Source organism: Ammospiza nelsoni, chromosome 4 (genome assembly GCF_027579445.1).
Source record: "Ammospiza nelsoni isolate bAmmNel1 chromosome 4, bAmmNel1.pri, whole genome shotgun sequence".
Taxonomy (NCBI): Eukaryota; Metazoa; Chordata; class Aves; order Passeriformes; family Passerellidae; genus Ammospiza; species Ammospiza nelsoni.
The window spans coordinates 12,675,249-12,694,544 of record NC_080636.1 but is presented as its reverse complement, the minus strand read 5'-3'; the positions used below and the strand labels follow the sequence as shown (position 1 = coordinate 12,694,544).

The following is a 19,296-nucleotide window of genomic DNA, read 5'->3' as shown; positions in this document are numbered from 1 at the left end:
TCACCTACTCTCTAAAATTGCCAGTTTTCAGTCCTTGTGTTTTGGAAATCCATTTGTGTGGATTTTCCCAGGGACTCTACTGGTTGTATGTCCTAGCCAGCTTATCTGTACTGTGGTTTATTTCTCTTTATCAAACTTGGGGAACAAGGAGCACCTCATTTACTCACAGTGTTAAGGCAAAGGTTTCTTCTCATTACTCGTTCTGTACCCATTAGCCAGTGTTCCTTTACTCACCAGAGCTCACAGTTCATCAGTTCAAAGCTGATCCAACCAGATATTTTAAACTCCTGAATGTCACTGCTCCATAATTTTACTGTGCACAGAATCTTCCACAGACAGCCTGGTGACCTTTCATTCTGGTGAAGCTCTGCACGGCTCTATGAACTCCTTTCCTTCTTAAATGGATCTATCATATTAGTGCAATAACTTAATTCTGGTTAAAGTCCCAAGATTCCAAAATATAAATGAAAGAGATTTTCTTTTTTTAAATTACAACTACTTTTTTCTTAGTCCAAAACCAACCACAACTTTTTATTTGAAAACCACAGACTTTGATATCAATGGTGCTTTTTATTTTTTGAGTGTTGCCTTTCTCCATTTCTATATTTATGTAGGGCAATTTACTACATATTGGCTTAATGATGCCAACTTTATATTTTTTGCAGTGCAGTTGTGGATACTAATGGAAACAATTTAAAAGAGGATAAAATTGGAGCAAAATGTGAGAGCTAAAATGGCTCAGCTATATTTTAAGTCTGAGATATTCAGTGACCTGAAAAGCATGGCAGAGTTACAGAGATAAAAATCTATTTAATCTATTAATAGATGAAAAATGTGGATAATAATTATCAATCACCATAGATTTTTAATAGTTTTGAAGACATGAAGGTGGATTTAGATTATGGTAGCATTAGAAATAACAGTATTCTTATTTGGAGTGTGCATTTATGCTGACTGATATCCGACAAGATACAGAGATTCTGATGATAGTCATGTCACCATCTTATAACTTCAAACTATCATCACTTTTATTCAGAGACTGTTCTTGGTGAATACTTAAATTTGGCATAAAATGAAGAAACTGTTTGTTATTTTTCCTATTATCCATTAAAAAAAGAGCTAGTTGAAAGTCTATTTAAATTTATGGAAAATCAGGCTTCACTATAAAAATGTATAAGGCTTAAGCTCTTTCTCAGTAGATTTGGTACAAAATTTATTGCTTCCAGTTAAAAAAAGAGAAAATACTTGCTTTCACTCTTTGGTCAAGCACTGAATTTAAGAGGTTGGAAAAAATGTTACCTAAGACTAAGGTGGTAAAGATTACTTAGGACAGAATGGTTGTTAAAAGATATAATGCAGCCTTATTACACCAAATGCCAAAATTTCTACTGATTTCTCTGTAGGCACTGAGGTCATAAAATACTGCCTTCCATCACATTTAGCCCCCTTAATGTCTGTAGGTCTGTTTATGTAGATAAATTTTGACTCATCTGTATGGCTAACAAAAATATAATAATGCCAAATGAACAGTGTGACAGTGTCTCTGTTGAAAGCCAGATCTGCAGCATTTATTTTGAGAGGAACGCCCTCCCAGGACTGCAAGTTTGAAGTTGCATTTGAGAGGAGGAAGAATTGGCAAAAATTCAGGAAATAGACTGAAGAACCTGGCATGAAGTGTTTGTTTGGAACAAAGAGGAAAGCTTTGATTCTGAAGCTGAGAATATTGTATGAGAGCCTTTAAGTTAGAGGAGTGTGGGGAAAAAAACGTTGAATAATTTTGAGGTATTATTAGTCACTTCAAAGACTTTGGGTGCTGAGCTAAAGGAGCACTATACTTTAATCTTTGCAAACTTTTTTTCCCCTAGTTAAAAAAGGATCCTTATATTTATCTCTTTACTCAGTATTCTACTTTTTTCCTCATACATGTTACAATGGGTTTTCACTGACTTAAGTAAGCATGTATTTTAAGACAATTAGACTGATGTAAAATATGGTATAATGTTGCAATCTCTTGACATGAGAGATGTATTGAAAAAATACATATATTGAAAAAAAAAAGTAGAAATCTGCCAGACTGGATTGACACTGTCATATGTAAATTAGATTATATGCCCTCATCACTCTTGGCTTTTATTACAACAGATTTAATTTCAGATTTCCCAGGTAGCACAAGGGTGACAGAGAAAACATACCAGTCTAAATCCAGATTGGCTAAATAGACATAACATAATCACAAACCCAAATCTGATCAAGGTCAGTCTGGTACTGCTGAGAAGCACAGGAGGGCTGACATTGCCAACATGAAGCCATGCCTGCCAGCAACTGAGCTCAGATGCCAGTAAAGACTTAACAATACAACATCCAAAATTCTTTGAAAGTTATGTTTACTGGTGTTAGTTACATACAAACGTTTGATTTTTATTACAAAGATTGTATTGTTATGTTTAGAGCAGGCAAAATCTCCTTTCTCATCCTTTCCCTCCATCCTTTTGCATTCAGCCATGAATTTACAAGATGTGGTATTTACAGAGAATTGAATGTCGGCTATTTTAGGATTCATTCCTTCAGTGCCCATACCACTATTTAGTGAAAGTGTTTTCCTGTACTTCATTTTTCAAGCCACAGTTTTTTATTATTGAGAAATCTGACTTCAATTCCTATTCATTTTGAGGTAATTTATGTCATTGTCTCAGATTTATGCTGATAAATCATTAGTAAAACACATTTCTGAAACATCAAGCTCTAAAAAGCAGCAATGTTGCTTAAACAGGAAAAGAGAACATTCTGATAGCTTGTCTTTCATTTAACCTAAATCTTCTGGAAGTGTATGATACTGAAATCTGCTTTATCATAGCACAACCTTTTCATCTCTTAAGAAATTCCCCAAATGGTTTGGTAGTTTTTGATCCACTTAGCTGCACAGCAGCAAAGATTATAAATGTAAAAACAACTGTTAGAAGAACAAAATACCAGGCTAAAACTACTAAAAAGGACAGAAATCATTAAAATCTTTCTATTTTGAAAAAAAAACACTCTAAGAGCAGGGGGAAGACAATATCTGCACTAAGATATAAGTAGAAGCCACCCTAGGTACCTGAGAATCTTCTTCAGCAGAAAGAGCACTGTTGAATGTGACCTTAATGCAGCTGTGCTTGCACATCTTCTGAAAACTTGAGGTTTCATAGATTATTTACTCTTTAAACATGTCGCTGGGAAAGTTGTGTCCTTGGAAGGTAAAGTCCTAATACACAACAGAATTGTTCCTGTTACCTACAGTAATTATTTTCTCATTCTGTGATAGCTGCTGGGTTTCTATAAATCACCAAATTAGCATTACCTCTCCTCACTAGGCTTCTTCCTGAATTATCCCCTCTGGCCACAGACATATGGGCACATGTACATCAACTCCAGCCTATATATTGATGAGAATACTTGGAAACATTTAGTATCTGACCTGTAAAACACTCTCTGGAATGCCTTCATTTTTAAAGATTCCTTTTTTTCTTTGCTTTAACATGTGCTTTTTAAGTGAAAATTTTCCCATCTTGCTGTGATATAACAGGAGTATTTACTGCTGCAGGCATGATGAATAGTCCAACCCAAAGTGCTGGTCATGAAGCACAGAGTGTGACAAGGACATCTGATTGCCTGGAACCACAGCCCTGGCAGCCGTGACTGGGTCTGTAATTCCCTGCTAGAGTGCCCTTGCTGAAGTCAGTTTTGCTGCTACTTCCTATTAGTTATGACTTTATAAACAGAAAAGTCAAAACTGAGGAAATCTCCTTGCTGAATGAGAGAGAAGCCTTAAACCCACAATCATAGCTTCCTAAAGCTACAAGCAAAATCTAAGCAGCGTCATGGAGTCAACTTTCCCTTTGCTGGACCTTGGTAGAGAGAAGCAAAATTATTGTGAATAATTTACATAATACACTGGAGAATTTTGCTCTTCTGTCTAAGTAGTGGGAATTACAATATCCTCTGCAGATACCTACTTTCTTTGCTTATCCTCAAAAAAATCTTACAATAAAAGCAAAAAAAAATTTTATTAAATACATAATTATATATCACAAAGAATTTTGAAGTCTAGCTTGATATACACAGCACATTTATATGCATATGTAAAAGTTATATATTAATATAATATAAAAAGTTATAGTATAATTTATATGTATAAATTAAAATAATCTGCAAACTTGCAGACAATGCTAATATGCTTTCACCCATTACATGGAAACAGGTTGATACCTCCACTGCATCTCCCTTATTTAATGAACCAGAAAAACTCCTAATTGTAACATTTTACCTGCTGTCCAACAACTCTGTTTCTTCATACTCATTTACTGCATGCAGTGTATAGAAAATTAGATGGGATTTTGAAAAAAAAAAAAAAACAAAAAACCAAGAAGATAACTCATGTTGCCACCTAACTTCAATGAGCACACATCTCTTTACAATTTAAGTATTAGTATGCTCGGCTCTTCAGATTTTCTAGCTCCATAGGCAGAAATATGAGGCATGTTTCAGTGGGAGAGCTTGAATATGACACAGGAAAACATCCTCAGCATCTGAATTAATTGCTTCAAGCACCTTTACCTGCAAACTTCTTCAAACATAAGTTCAAGTATTCTGAAAATATAAATAGAAAAAGCTGTTTATATTGTAGTACCTGGATAAAGTGTATCTTATGCTAAAATTAGGGAAAGATGAATGGATCACGAGGTAACATTGGACAGAAAAATGGAAAATCCATTCCTCCGCCTGCTAAAAGTTCGTGGAGAAAGATAAGTTTTAAAAAAATTAGTATTTTCAAAACTTTTTTTCTGAATTTCATATCAGCCCACAAAACAAACTTCTGAAAATACTGATACTCTAATCCTTGTCCTTTGATGCTTCTTAAAAAGAAAATCCATCAATTGTCAAATTCCTTTGCCCATATTTTCTGTGGAGCTGAGAGTTCATAACTCCCATGAAAACTAACAGAGCTCCATCCATTCTAAGAAATTAACCCACTAGAAACAATACAACTTGATCAATTATTTAATAAAAGAAGTCAGCAAATATAAAATCCATGGTGCCATCACCCTAGAAGGAAATGTCCATGGTCCATCCAGCTGAATTTGTGCTTGTTATCACTGATGCAGTATGCTATTTTCAGGAGAGTGTGAGAATTATGACAGAAGAATTAAGAAAAAGATTGGAAAATTTCCTCCTTAGACCTTGTTTTCAAACAGAGTCACTCATGGCAAGGTCTAAGCATTTCTGGCTTTCATCTTTAACAGCAATGGTCTATAACACATAATTATTAAAATTACTTTGCAGGAAAAAATTACCCTCAAATCATAGATCACCGGGAGGAAATGCTTGATGATTTTCAATTGTCTTAGACTTTCATAGAAAAATAGATTTTTTGAAACTAAATTAATTGCACTCTAGAACTCTGACGCTGGGTCATTACCTTGCTCCTCATGATTTTAAAACTCTTGGTTTAGAGAAAGATTATACATTCAACATGCTTGCTCCACAGAACTAAACTTTGTATAGCTCTTTTTTTCTGCTAAAAAAAACTTTACTGTGAGACTGGCCATGCATTGAAATTATATGAAATGCAAATAGAGGCAGGGAGAAACAGCTGTTTTCCCAATATAGCAAATTCTTTTGGGAAATTTGTGCAGAAGGAAGCAATAAATGCATCAGCAAGCACTGACACACTGATAATTGCTGCAAAGTAAAAGAACATCTGCATGCAATAAGGAATAAAAACAGCACTACAGCTAATGAAAAGAAAAATTTAAAGCAACACTTTGATGAGGAATGGAAGAAAAAAAATTATTCTTTTCCTGAAAAGATCCCATATTAGACAAAGAATTTTATCTTGACACATTTTTGTTGCTTGATAGCTTATGCTTTTTTGGACTGAAATAGTTTATGCCCATTGAGGAACAGAAACTTCCCTACTACTTAAAAAAAAAACAACCAAAAACAAAAAAACCCCAAAAACTAAAAAAAAAAAAAAAAACACAAAAAAAAAAAACACAATAAAAAAAAAAAAACAAAACAAACCAAAACAAAAACAACAAAAAACAAAACAAAAAAAAAAACCAACCAACCAAAAAAACAAACCAGAAACAACCCCCAAAACCTCACAAAAGCAATACCCAGGACCTGTGACATGCAGAGGAGTTATTTACTACCCAGAATTTACTTCCTGGGCAAGTCAAATTCACCTACATTTTGTTTAAATCAAATGAGCATTGTAGATTCATCCTAAGAGAGAAAGTGAAAATATTATGTAGAAAAGCAAATCAGGAAGTACTAATATGCCATATTATCTATCTGGGTAACTCTCTAAAAGTTCAGAGGGGAATGTAAAACAAATTAAGGTCCCTGTTGGAAGGTTTGAGAAACAGCTGGCTTATGAAGTTTTTCTCAGAAAAATAATTTAACTTTTCAGTTGTAGGTTGGTTAGGGGAAAAAATGCCCATCTAACTTCTGACATCTTTCTGTTTTGTCCTTCCCAAAGAAAATTGAGCCAAAGGACATGAAATGAATTATTCTGGATGTGAGCCTCTGTTCTAGCAACTCTTCATTTTTCATTATTTATGGCTGCCATTAGCCACCCCAAAAGAGCTTTTCTTTGTTTTCCTAACCTATTTCTACCTATATATTGTAGGGTTGATTTGTTGGGATTTACTTGTTTGTTTAAAGTCCATAAGGAGCACTTAAGTATTTTTGGACGGGTTTCAAAATTGTCAATAGCTTTCCATATTTTATGTCACTATGAGCTGTACAGGACTGGATTGTAAACTCATCTTATGTTTACTTTGGACTTCTTAGGATTTTATTGTCTGCATAAGTATTTTTTTTTCCACTTTTAAAATGGTTATAAAATCTAAAACTTATACTGGAGGTATAGGTAGTGTTTATGATCCAGAGAAATTTCTTTTAGAAATGTGTGAAGAGCAGAAATAGGTCATACAAAAAAAAAAAAAAAAACCAAAAAGAAACCAAGTTCATAACAATAACAAAGTCTATGTTCTGAAAATATGATTCAGAGTGAATGGTGGTGATAGTATCAATTTAACCAATGAATGAAATGCTAATACTTCATAAAGGTTTTTTTGCTTTAATCAGTGGGTATTTTTCTTCCCATGAGAAAAAGGGTTATGCATAATTTTCATTTTAGATTGCCCTTGGAATTCTACATTTTTTAGATAATTTGCATCTCTTTTATACAGACAACACTGTCAGTCTGGAATTTTAATTTCCATGAGCCAGAGATAGGATAAAGATATCACCTCCAGAGCCTGAAAATCAAGGGGGAAAAAAAAGTGAGATTTTTCTGCAAGCCAGCTGACTACTTTTCTTGTCTCTTTGCCTGGTTATTATGGTAGCTCTTTCCCTGGTTCCTCAACACTTCCAAAGACTGAATCCTGGTCTTGGCTGCCAGGCATTGCTGTAAGAAGTATGATTAGCACTCTTGCAAACATCAACTAGATTCCTTTAAGCTCCAACAGCTCAGCTATATACTCCAGGTTCACTGAGTGCATACCTGGGGATTATGCTGATCTTCACCTCAGGACCCACAGGCTGTCTGACGTGAAATCAAGGAATGATGAGGCTGTTATATTGGTGGGGAACACAGCAGGAAGGAATGCACATGTTTTATAAAACACTCAAATCCATGCTAAGATGTTTGTCACAAATTTGCATAAGTCCCCAATGCAACTTTAAGATGAAGTTCTACTTATGTTAAATCCCTCAGAAAAAAAATAATCTACTGTTGAACTTTCATGCACTCTCACATTCTTTCCACAGCCCTGTACTACTGTCCCAAAACTGCACCAACACTGAGTTTTTAAAGAGCATTAAAGTGTGCATTTTAGGTATAGCATGAATTTAATCACTTGTGTTAAATGCCATTTGAATTGGTTCTTTAATCACATTCTCTTAATGTACTCAGCACACCTTAATTTCAAGAAAGTGGAATGAGAAATGAAGCACAGTATTGATCACGGTGATTAATACAGGAGATGATGAATACCTTTCCTGCCACTTCAAAGTCAGTTCAGGTACACTTGAGATGCAAATATTCTCAGTCAGGCTCTTCTCTCCATGCACCTTGTTGATTTGGTAATTTTTCTCCAGTCATCACCTCCTGTGCTTCCAAAAAACAGTAGGTAATGGCAATCTTCAGGCCAAAAAAAAGGAACACAGCAGTGGCAGACAGCAATGAAAGTGCCAACATGATTTCTCCATATTAGAGGTAAATGGAACCTTCTCCAGGAAAGACAAACACCAAATTCCTGCAATAGTTGTCTCACGCTGCTATATATTGTGCAAGTGAGCTTCCAATTATTCAAGCAAAATCTGAGTAAAATACAATTGACATCTTTGGCAATTAATTTGGTGAGGGAGTGGGATAAATCAAGAAAAATTAAAAAAAGAAAGCTGAACCAAGCCAAAAATACAGCTGGAATATGCAGCCATATAAACACTCACAGATAACCTGCATTGAATACTCTAATTACACAGGCTACCCTAAACACCAAGAGCTTTAGGAAACACAAACTAAATCTGTTCTCAAAATAGTTTTCAAGCAAACTTCGTCAATGTGTGTGGATCAAAGGACAAAACTTCTACTATGCTTCTTTTATTTATTATTTGTCTAATGTTAATTAAAGGGTCATAAGGATGCTCTATAACTACATATTCATAAAGTGCTAATGAGGCCTTACAGTGGAATTACTTATAAGAGCTGAGATCTCCCTCCACTTCTTCCACCTGGTGGAAGAACAGTGAAGCAGAACATTATCTTTGTTTTAGTACTGGAGACTAATCCCAGACTGACTGATGAAAATGCTTTGTAAGGCTTTAGAAATTATCTTGTGTTTTCCCATTACAGGACGTACACAAATATTTCTGGAATTTGTTACTAAGACAATTAAAACAATGATTAAATATGACATGCTTTAATGACGAGCTCATAATTTGTCCAGCTAAAGAATTTTAATTTTATGATTTATTTCAGTAAAATTGAGCAATTTTGCTAATAATTGAGCAATTCCCTTTTTTCACCTTATATGGTATTTGAAGAAAGAATTCATGCAGAAGACTCCTTTGTCCCCGTAAAGCCCATCAGATTTCTAGGGGTTTTTTTTCCATGTAAAATCCATCTTATTTCCTAAACTAACATTACCCCTGTCTTTGCAGGTAGGACAATGTTTCTATATACCTTACTATTGTCATCCTATTGCAGGGGTTCCATACTGTTGTCTCTTTATCATAAAAGTTCCATAACTTCTTCAGTGTTTTGTCATGGGCAGCTCCTCAGAGTACTGACTCTTCTTTTTCTTCACAAAGCAGCCACTGACTCCAGTTCCCCTCTCACCCAGCCACTCCACTCTTTTACGGCATCTTCTTCTCATTGGTTACAGCTGTGGCCTGGTAAAGTCAGGCCTGCTCCTAATCTTTGATAATTGGCCCAGCTGCAACTCCTTAGGGGTATGATTACTTTCTACACTACCTTTATTTTCTTACATTCTACCCCCCTACACCTTACTAGTCACATGAACTAGTCACAAGACACAGAACCAGAAAAATTCATCCAAACAGCAGCTGATTAACTGACAAATACTTTCTGTTGCAAACCTCTTTGCATAAAAAATCTAACCTTGAGGGAAACATGTGAAAAGTGCACTTATTGCATCCTAGTGTCTCTCACATGCTCACAGTAAAAAAAGATTAATGTTATTTTTACCTTTTCTAACTACAGAGAAGTGAGTTGAATCCTGTTGGTAGCTAAATTAACACCACTTCAATTTTTTTGCTTTTTGCTTTTTGATGAGCATGCATACTGAGATACACAAATCACTACTCCAAATGTTTCCCTCAGCTTTTACCTTCAAAAATCTGCATTTAAAAAAATATTCTCATGAACTTGTTCTCTATCTTAATATTATCACTTCATATTACACTATATATCAAGTAGGTTTTATATTTAGTAATATAGTGGACATTTTTTCTGTATAAAACAGTTTTCTTAAATTTATTTCCTTAAGGAGATAGTTAAACTTATTCTACTTTTAAACATGGACACCAAGGAGCTTTGTGAAGATTCTAGTTTAAAAAAAAAAAACAAGGAAAGAAAAGAAAATTAGGTTAGATGGGTATTTTTACAAATATCATTTTAATTAGGTATGAGATTTTTTAATTTAAGTGGACAAATCTGGTTCTAACATTTCTAATCTCAGAAATAAAATACATTATTATTTAAGTGTATAAGATCCCAGTTATTTGATTATATGTTTATCCCTTTCTAAACCAAGGTGTTTACAATGTGCCTAGATTTACCACATTTGAGAATCCAGACATTTATCTCATCATTTATAATCCAAAACCACACCATGGTTTTGTATTATTCTTCTGTGTTTTCATGTATTTAATGCCTCTATTTAGAACTCCTAGGACAGTTTAGATACCAATGTCTTGAAAATGTTATGAATTAATACAACTCAACTGTGTCATCTTCAGCTTTACCTGTTTACTGTGTCTCAGCCTATGATTAATGGAGCCAATCCTTGCTGGAAGCCTGGAAGCTATTTTTTATTAATTTCCACTTTCACGTCATGCACCGAGGAACATCATATTGCCTGAAGTGCACTCCTCCTCTCCTCTTTTGCTAAGCCAGGAAGTTCAATTTAAAAAATGACTGTAAAAGTAACTAGAAGACAGAAAATAGTATCTGTAGATAGTAAGAAATAACAACATGTAAAATGAAAGATGTGATAAGGGCAACAAGAAAAATGTATTAAGAACAATCTTTTTTTCATAAGTTTAAAGTCTGTTATTCATGGCAGGGGTTGCTGCACTGTCTATGGCCCTCTCACATAACTTTGCTCCATCAACTTCCCATGTAAAATGAAGGTAGTATTTTTAAATTAAGGAAATAGAAAACATCCTTAGCTCAACTGGCAGGATGATTTGGTGCTGACACCGCAGCTTCCAAGTGCAGGTGAGCTAGTGGGAGAACCCGGCCATGGAGAAGGTGTGGCAGTGGGTGACCTGAGCCGGGCGCAGGGCTGTTCCATCCCACACACTCCTCCAGGAGCCTGCAGGCAGCTCCCACCTGGCACCAGGAACTACACCACCTGCCTGTGCCTGTGCTTACCTTGGTGTGAAGCAGCATGCTCTCCTGGGACCATCTCCTGCCAATAGAAATGGTGCATGGAATTGCTCCCTGCCAGAAAAAATTCCATCCAAGCGCTCAAGGCACAAGTGATGTGCTGAATTTTGCCCATCAGTCCATCTGAAAGGGCTGCAGGAATATCTACACTATGCTCTTTTCCCTTCTAGTGTTAACACTAATAAACGGCATTTTCATTCAATACTTTATGAGTCTTGAGTGCCTTTTGTAGTGAAATCCAGTTTCAAGAACTAGCCTGGCGCATTACACCAGGCCAGCGTTCTGGGCATTGAATTAAAGTTTTGAAAATGAAATGGCAGTCTAGAAAATATAACAAGAAACAAAGCAAATTGCAAAAGCAAACAAAAAACCCCCAAAAAACAAACAAAAACTCAACCAAACAAAAACAACCAAAAACACCCAACTCCACCAATGGTGAATTCATGCCTTTCAGACATGCTTTACATTGCTCGTAGAGAAGTAAGTGTCCTGGCTCATTGAAAGCAGAAATCAATCCAGACTGGAAAAAAATTAAATAGAAATGTGAATTCAAGAGTCATGTCGGAAAATTTCTTTTTATTCTATTTCTTTTTTTTAACTTATTTTTAGCTTCTTAATATCTGCAATGACAGTGGGTTTGGATATAGCTTCTGTTGTAAAATTGCTTTTTTGGACCTGTCATTTTTAAATAGGAGGAATCCTCTTGTTGATTTCTATCAGTCTTTTATTAAAATAATATTTTTCATGTTATTACCATTGTGTTCCTGCCTTAGAATATGCAACTAAGGTCAAAGCTGAAACAGAAACTCGATTATCTATCCCACCATGGTATTTTTATTTTACAACTCTTTGGCTGTCGACTTTTTTTAGAGGTGGGCTGTATGCTAGGAGGGATAGGAACTCAGCTGATGAGTTATTTGTAACCATAGTTAAAACAGAATAAATATTTTTTTCCACAGTGTGGCAGCAAAGCCTTTTAAGAGAAAGAACTGACTTGTCTCAAGAAGATCTTGCTAAGTCAGTTGAAAATTCTGAACAGCTGAAATAAGAGTTCACAGATTCTTTGTCCCCAGTGAAGTGGATTCTGTTTGGAAGACTAATTCTCTGCTCTAGAATTCCAAATCGCAGCAGAGACTGGGGGTTTTTTTGTTTTTTTTTTTCACTTTACCACAGTTACTTCTTTTCAAAATTCCTTTTTTTTTCCATAATAAAAGTCTTGAAATACAAAACAGTTCACCAAAATGTTGACTGATGTTTTGCTGCATTATAAAACCATTCTGCAGACCCACAGGCAAAGATGTGAAAGAAATTGTCTGCTGTTATGCCTGGTAGGAAGAACTTAGGAATGTGCAGGCAGGCAGTAAGTGTTCTGTAGTTTAGCAAATGAATCAGATATAGAAATGGCACAAAACACTCAAAGGCAAATTATGTTGATTTTTTACTTCCCAGTGCCTTGCATCTGTGTCTGTGTGTGAGTAAATGATCAAGAGAGAAAGCAAATACAATGAAATCTAATTCCTGAACAATTATATGTGACAAAAGCATTCACAGCCCACTCTGAAATCCTCCACATTCAGAATCACTCCTTAAATAAGGAAAATCATGACCACATTTCTGTTATCTATTAAACCCTCCTGGCTCCAGCAATGTTCCACTCCCACTTTTCCTCCCATTTCAAATAAATTAAGGAACTGAGCACTTTTCATCCCTTCCATTCCTACCCTCCTTACTGGGTACTACTTTCCTTCCAACCATGCTCAGGTTGTCCAGTTTTGAACAGAGCAGGTCTATTTTCCTCATCATTTGACTCTGTACTTTCTCATAACGCTACTTATTCTTTTATGCTTGAAGTCAAAGCTGAAATTCTTTCTTATAGTTTCTTAAAGGCTTAAGAGAAAATTGTTGCTATTTTGGAAAAGGCAAGACCTACTTTTGCTAGGGAAATTATTCATTTAAATATGTCTCAAAGGATTAATCAAGAAAAAGCTTTTTCTAGTCACGAAAATAATCAAAGATTTAATTAGGGCTATACCAACTAAGCAAAGCTAAGCAGTTCATTTTTGGTTGATTTATTTTCTGCAATAGACAAGGGAAAAGTAATTACATTTTAGGAATTTATGTCTAATGTGAAGATGTCTGAAAACATAGTAGTGTTTGCATTGTAATCAGTTAATTAGAACTACTCATGTAGATCTTCCTGTGTGACAGGATCTGGATCACTGAGACATCTGGCTAAACCTATGTCTATAGTGTAACTCAATAATGAAATAATGGAGGATTTCTTAAAACCCTTTTGCACCAATATAAACACACATGTATGTACTTTTATCATGCATCTGTTGTGATAACCTAAATTTTATTATGCTAAATTTGGATATATAGAATATCAGACAAGCCAGAAATGGATAAGAAGTATCCCATTAGAGAGGTTCATTTCTCCTATGGGACTTGCTGACTCATGATTTAAATATACAGAGATAAATTACTTCTGTGAAAGAGTCTAATGGTGTGTATCAAAAAGAAGAAGCTATTAAATTCTAATATTTAAATCCGTGGGAGGAAATAAATATTTGGCTACATCAAAACAGTCTTGAGAAAATGTGAGGAGTTTTTTTCTAATTAAAAAATAGCAATTTATTTCCTCTTTTATTATCAGCAGTGCCTGTACATAAAGAATGACTCACAATATCAATCTTTTAAAAATTATTTTAGTGTTATCATCATATACTGGTAAACCAGTATTGACTTCCTGGCTTGTCATCCTGCTTTATCATTGATAATTGAAGAGTTATTTTATCAGTATAAAGCAAATTTATCTATGCTTTGCTATGGATGACTTTAAGTTCATTTAATATGAAACTACTGGTACAAGGTAACCCATAACCACCTCTAAACTTCAATATATTGTAAAATATTTCAAATTAATTTCAGAAATGCTTAATGAAAGCAATTAAAGGAACAGAGCTGCCCATGTGCTGCCTGCAGCTATGACATGACCTATGGATTTTAAAGCAAGGTACAACCTATAATCAAAAGTCCATTATTAATGTCAGAAATTCATGGTCATTTAGCATAATTTGAAATAGACATTTTTAACTAACAATCTTTTAGGTTTATTGTAATTTAAACACTGTACTCTGTTAAATCTCTGAATTTAGGAGGAATGATGAATATATAGCCAGTGTCATACAAGGACACCACTGATAGGTCCTACTGCTTACAGAAGAGAGTGGCAACAATACAGACAAACACACAGATAAACCTGCTACATAGGGACCTATATTTCACTAACAGAACCTGGACTGATTGCTTGATTGATTGATTATTTCCTGAGTGCACTAAATGCTGCTTCATTTTGCTGAAATAAAGGAGACTGAAATCTTTCATTAATTCCTAAAGTACTAGGAGTGATCCCAAAAATAAATCAAAGAAAATTTATGAGACAAAATGTCATTTGGCCATGCCAAAATTCTACATGCAGTAGATTATTTCACTGCAAAAATAATTCACATAAATTAAAAAAAAAAAAACAAAAAAACAAAACAACAATAAAATCACTGCCAGTAATTACCCAGCTTGGTCACAGAGCTGATTATCAAATACTCAACATGTATGGGCCACTGAAGTGGAAACTGCTTGAACTTAATGAGCAGTTAGAATAGGCCAGAGTCAAAATTGGATTTCTGTTTGGCTTAGAACCTTGTAGCAGCATCTTTTCTTGTTACTGCTTTTAGTTTCCACTCTCCAGGAAGGCAAACTGAAGCTGGCCTTGAAATAAAGTGAGACAGGTACGACAACAATGCAAGCTCATTAGGAAAGTGAACAAATTGATATCACAGTGCTCCATGCTCCTGCAACTGGTTTAAGTGTAGCCAGCGACTTTTGCACTGTAACAGAGCCACCAGGATAAAGATTCATATCCCTGAATTGTCTTTAACCACGTTGTTTATTTTTGCTCCCAATGAGTATCAGTGGACCTGCCCATCATAACCAGCCACAGGCTCTGGGGAGCCCTTCCTTGTCACACAGGGAAACATCACCAGTGTTCCCTTAACAGACCAGCTTCACTATCCTCAACAATCAATTTAGAAATACACAAATATAAGAATAAGATTTTGGTGTTTAGATGAGGCCTAAATTTTTGCTTTCCTTCCCATCCACTAAAAGTTTTGTGATTACTTAGGTTCAGGGTAGGGAAGGTCAATGAAAAAAAAATTACTTCTGTTTAAAATTTATAGATGAAATTTACTTAATGAAAAATTGCTTTAGCTTGCATAAGAAAGAATTAAAGTCTACCTAGAGAGAAAGAAATTAACAGAATTTTAGGATCTTGAAAAAAATTATAATATTTCTAGAAAGGGAAAAAAGTTTCACAAAGTGGATGTGATATCTTAATAAAGTTCAAAATATTTATATATATATATATATATATATATATATATGCATATATATAACTTACCTGTTTGCACACAAACACAGAATAAAATTTTCTTTTATCATCTGATGCTGCAGCAGAAACCATATATAAACCATATATATACATATATATATATATATAATTATATAAATATTATATCTATATATAATAGATATAATATTATCTATTATAATTTTCTAATCAAAGTTTCACAACATACAAAATAAATTATGGAATTGCATAAAGTTTGAAAGTAAGAAAAATATTTTGAGAGAGAGTATTAGAGGCAATTTTAAACATAAAGCTAGTTCATGAGCTATTACTGACCTGTTAATCTAGGAACATTATGATACATAGATATGTGCACTCTCTAGATATGTATCATGCATGCACTCTCCATATATGCACTCTCTATATGTATGTATTGTATTTGCAATAGTATCTTTCTGTTATATGGGTTTAGGGGATACTGTGAAACCATAATTTTGGTTTCATATGTAATGTCACTATTGGTTTGTTCCTAACTGCACAGTTGGACCATCTTCACAGAAGAAATGAGGACATGTTATTTTAACCATATTTAGTTAGTTGTCCCTGCCCTGTTTTCTACATACACTCGAGGGATATGATGGATCCAAACCAATCATCCCATGGGGCCTTTTCTGATGGCTCTCATAACTCTGATGGTCAAGTGTTCCCCAGACACTGTTGAACATGCCTTTATATATTAATCTGAGGGAGTAAATGATGACTTGGCCTGTCAATACAGTGTTTGGAGATTGAAAATCAGATTATTTATAAGAAGCACAAATGTGCATGAGTAAAAAAATGTACTTAAGACATACGCAGCAAAATTAAAGCCTTTACTCCTGAAAAAGCTCCTGAAATTCATATACATCTGTAGTTACAGAGATGCTACTTTGTAGAAAACTAGAACATACCCTTCAAACATTCATTTCTTTCATGGCAGCATCTAATCCCTACAAGGTTAAAAACTCCAGTTTAAACTACTTCACAGTTATTGAGGAGACCAGAGCACACAAATGGGATATATCTATGTTTAGTGATTTTATGGTATTTTACCTCTTAGAAAAATCGAATGAGGTATTTATTTATTTATTTGTTTTTGTAAGAGGAAATGAACAGTAAACACTTCAAAAAAATAAAGGTCTGTGTTCATCCTCAATTAATAGAACAGTGAAGTTCATGAAAGCCAGGAATATGCATGGGTTTTGTGAATTTGGAGAGGGGAACGGTACTGCTACTGCACTGGAAAGCAAAAGAATGAGCGTGCCAAACATTAATTAGTACCTTCATGTTCAAAGAGGAAATAAGCCATAAAATAAATTAAGTAGCTTGCTACAGCTGTGCCAAGGCTTTTGAAGAATTCACAGTACCTATGATATTTGAAAAACACATCCAGTTCTGACAGGAGATTACTTGGGGCTGCAATGTGGCCTCCAGCTGAGGTTAAGGATGCTTTTCCTTTGGAAAGCAAGCTCCATGTGACCTGGATGAACCATGCAGGGCAGACACTTCAGTTTCTGCATGTCACATTACAGATTCCCAGGGGTTCATTATAAAGCAGGTATTCATCTCAATGGGCTGTGACACACCAACACCCACTGGCTCATCACCAGCGCCCCTGCCTCCTGATCCAAGTGTCTCTTTTGATCCCACGGCAGATGTGCTTGCAGACCACTCCCACAGGAATAAAAGGGAAGCTGGGAAGGACCTGCAGGTCACTGGAGAGACTCATCCAGCTTTGTCCCTTGTCCCTTCTCCAGCACTGAGCAAACCTGACATGGACAGTCCATCTGTCTCCTCTAAGTGTAAGAGCCAAGCTATTTTCATGCTGTGCTAGGAAAGAATACCAGAGGGGACATATATTGATAAAGTATTTGCAGCTCCAATAACACAAGTATGTCATCAAAAGTGGAACATTCATTTATTACAAATTTATTCTAGTTTAAGAGAGTTCAACTCCCAAGTACCTGTATTACCTTATGAATACTAATGCATATAAGTGAAAATAGCTAAAAAATCCTTCTCAGAAAACCATTATTTCTTCTGCAGAAATTCACAGTTAATACATATTTATTTTGTCCTCCTCAGCTTCTGACACTCAGAGCAGACCATCTGCCACAGGCTCATGACAGCACAGACCCAGTCACACCACCTTCATTTGAGGCAAGGAGTGCAGGGTACTCCATTGCTTTAAAGCATTTTTAGTCTAGAGCTGATCACAGTGCTGTCAAAAAAGTGCTTTATTTATAGCAGGCTGCTGATTCTGTCTGAAATCATTCCTATCTCACAAATTATGCCCTGTGACTGGCTTTGTTTTGGGAAAACAAGTCTGCATAATTGATAGTGGAATTCAGGAAGGTGCTAACAACTATCAATTTCTGGTGTCAAAAAGCAGCTGAGGCTGAAACATGCTGCTCAATGTACTGGCAAGATTACCTGATACGTGCAAAAAATTTTCTAAAATCCTAAAATATATCAAATAAAGGATATAGTTAGAAATGTGATTTCATATTATAACTGGTAGAAGAAATGAAAATTATTTGTAGCTTTGATCCAATGAATGTTTAAATAGGGATATTTCAAACTCAGTCTTTCACACACTGAATACTTCTTTAATAGTAGGGGTCTCAATAGTAGGGACCTCATGTTTTCCTGCAAAGATACAGGAAACTTCCTTTTTGAATTATTAAATGCTCTTTGAATGCAGCTAAGATTCACAAGCCTGACAGTCTGATGAATCTTGTGACTATGTTGCATTACCACATGACTAAAAATCCTTGACTGTTTGATAAAAAATAAATTGCTTTGTCTACCAAGCAGAAGGACAAAAAAAAATTAGATAAATGAGTAATTGTTAATGTTTTCATTTTTTCATGTGGATTTTTATTCTGCAGCAATTAGCACCCTCTAATACCTAAGGTAGAAAGCAGCATTATCTGTGGATTTTGAATTTAAAAAACAATATACATTAATGACTGTAAATTAACTCATGTAACAGAAAGGCATATGATAAAGGCCCCTAATTTCATCATTTCAACAACTAAAAAGGTATTTTACTGTTAATTCCAGACAGTAATTTTCTCACAGTTTTTACTGAGAGAATTACTGTTCTTTCCACAATGAAAATAATTTTAGTGTTAATGTTGTACATGTAGTTCTTACACTGCAGATAAACTTGCCAGTATGGCCACATACTGCTCAAAACATTCTGATTAGGAACTGTTTTTATATGTGTACTTTAATTGTTTTGAAATAAAATTCTGTTTGCTGAACTTAGGAAACTTCTGTTTTTGTGACTGACAACACATGTAGATCTTTCTGTGATTTTGTAGCAATATCCAAGCCCCACTCACTATTTAATCTTACCATCCATGGTAGAAAAGCTTCTCTGGCAGAGGCCTCTGGCCTTGCTTCTCCAGTTTATTCAGGGTTTTATTCTGCTAGGAGATGGAAAAGGGCTTCCAATTTATCTGTCCTTTCATGCAGCTACTTCTTTTCACTTTATTTTTTCACTTGCCAGGTAGAGTCTTTTATTTACACTGAGTGTTCTTACTTTGTTCATGAGTAAAAAAGTCTTATGTATCAGAATTAGGTGTGCTTCAAGGGGAAAAGACAATGTCATAGTGGAAAACAAATGGATCAGCAGCCCAGAAATATATGGGAGCTTGCC

General features: G+C 35.0%; 1 protein-coding gene across 6 annotated transcripts in view; it reads right to left on the bottom strand.

Moving 5' to 3' along the window:
- Positions 1-19,296, bottom strand: part of KCNIP4 (potassium voltage-gated channel interacting protein 4) — a 392,972-nt gene that overhangs the window by 219,987 nt on the left and 153,689 nt on the right. The gene's annotated exons all lie outside the window — the stretch shown is intronic.